This window comes from Schistocerca americana, chromosome 8 (assembly GCF_021461395.2).
Source record: "Schistocerca americana isolate TAMUIC-IGC-003095 chromosome 8, iqSchAmer2.1, whole genome shotgun sequence".
Classification (NCBI taxonomy): Eukaryota; Metazoa; Arthropoda; class Insecta; order Orthoptera; family Acrididae; genus Schistocerca; species Schistocerca americana.
Window position 1 is genome coordinate 140606002 of NC_060126.1, and position 2135 is coordinate 140608136.

Genomic DNA, 2135 nt, shown 5'->3' on the forward strand with positions numbered 1-2135 from the left:
GCAAATAATGTTTTAAAAACAAGCCAATGTGATCCCAATTTGAATTTTAAGGCAAGTAACCGCAGTCACGGCTGAAGGCCTTTAACGCCAAGAACGGCAATTATAAAAAAATTAACAAACATACTGTAAAACAGCAATGCAATAGCAAGGGTTAATTTAAAAAGACAGGCAACTGATCACCAAACGCGTGAGACAAAATGATGATAAACTTGGTAGCACAACCATTTAAACCTGCTGTAACGCCAAGAATAGCAATTATATAAAAAAAATTAGAAACATACAATGAAACAGTAAATACAGTAATAAAACACAAGGGCCAGTCACAGACGATGCACCAGGAATCGACCTCTGAGTAGATCCGGCAAAAAACACTTTCACGAGTGATGAGATAGGCCGCCAAGAGTTGCATTCGCTTCACAAGATGGTAACTCAGACTAGTGGCAGTCTAACGAATGACTAATGATAATCTTGCTAAGGCTACCTGACGTTCAATAAACCAAATGCAAAGATGTAGAAACACGCCAAAGCCGGAACCGGCAGTCTGGACTCCGCCTGCAGAATATTGTGCCAGAGCGCCCAGAACGAGGAAGGAATCACTACCATTAGAATAGGATAATCGCCAACCAACCTACAATAAAAAAAGCTGTCAAAACTACATGCCTCACCGGACAGCAGTGGCAAGGCGAGGAAACGTACACTGCCGTTACATACACTAACCCCCAGGGCAGGTAACTGGGGCGTTAGCGGCCACGAGTCAGGAAAAATACCACTGGTTGAACTTAACAAATACTAATAAACTGAACGCAAAAAAACAGTAATTAGAAGTCCAGGAAAGCTAATCGGATCCGCCTTCCCTAAGCACTCCACTCGCGGCTCTTTGCCTCGGCAACACTACGAGCAGCAACACGAACCCACGTCACTGGAGAATCGCATGATCTCGCAATGGTGGAGGTTTCTCTACTTCAATCCAAATGTACTCAACTTAAAGCTTGCAGGATCCGGTTTACGACGAGGTCGTGTACCCTCGTAACCACAGGCCTCGGACCCGGCAGTCCTTGCACACCGCCAGCAGTCCCGGCATGTCCTTGTACTGCGCTGACCTGGCTCCTCCTGAGTCCCCAACCAAACTGCCCACTTACACTACCCAGAAGAACAACGACGTCGTCCCAAAGATAGGGCTACAGTTACTACATATCGACAACAGCCGCTGCTGCCACTATCGGACAGGCAATGCTTGAGAAACCAAGTGGCGCAAGTCAACACGAGAAGAAGACAAACAACCGCAACCGTGTCAGCTAAACGATACGGTCTCGCCTCCAACAGAGGACGAAAACCTACGAACAGCACCAACGCGAGCCGCAGCATGGCTCACATTGCAGCTGCGATCTATGTGAAGCTCATTGTGGACCATATGCATCCCTCCATAATTGATGTCTCCCAAAGTGGTATCGAATCTTCCAGCAGATTTGTGACGGTGGTTTGTTGAACACGGCAGTGAACTCACGCTGATGTCGTGAACTGTATATTTGCCTAGTATCAAATTGTTGGAACACACCTAGGACACTACCGGTCGCCAACTCCGTGCCCACAAACCACCAGCCCGTAATGTACAGGAATGTGTGGATGTGCGCATAGACAACAGGTGCGACATGCCTTCAGAAACCTACCAAGGACTTGTCGAATCCATGCCACGTAGAATCGCTGCTGCTTTGCGTTCTGAAGGTGGACCAGCACGCTATTAAGCAAGTGGTAACAATGTCGTGGGTCATCAGTGTAGTATTCTTTGAATTGGGCATTTCCCGATAGAGTTCACCGATGCTTCTTGATAAATCCCCCTTGCGATCCGAAAGTACCTCCTTGATTTCTACTGCCCAAATAATTCTTCAAGTTTTTCTTAATTTTCTATCCATAGTGACCGATTTTTTCCAGTTACACAATAAAGTTTGTAATATAGTCACACAAAAATTTCTGTGGATGTACCAGTTTCGGCTTATCAGTCATTTTCAATAGCGCACAGAATTTATTAGTGACTCAACCTGCGTCAAAATATATCGAGGGTAAAGCCTACTGATATTTTGGCAGACTGATAGATACGTACGTGTGGTGACCTACAGAAATATTTTATGCATTTGGGT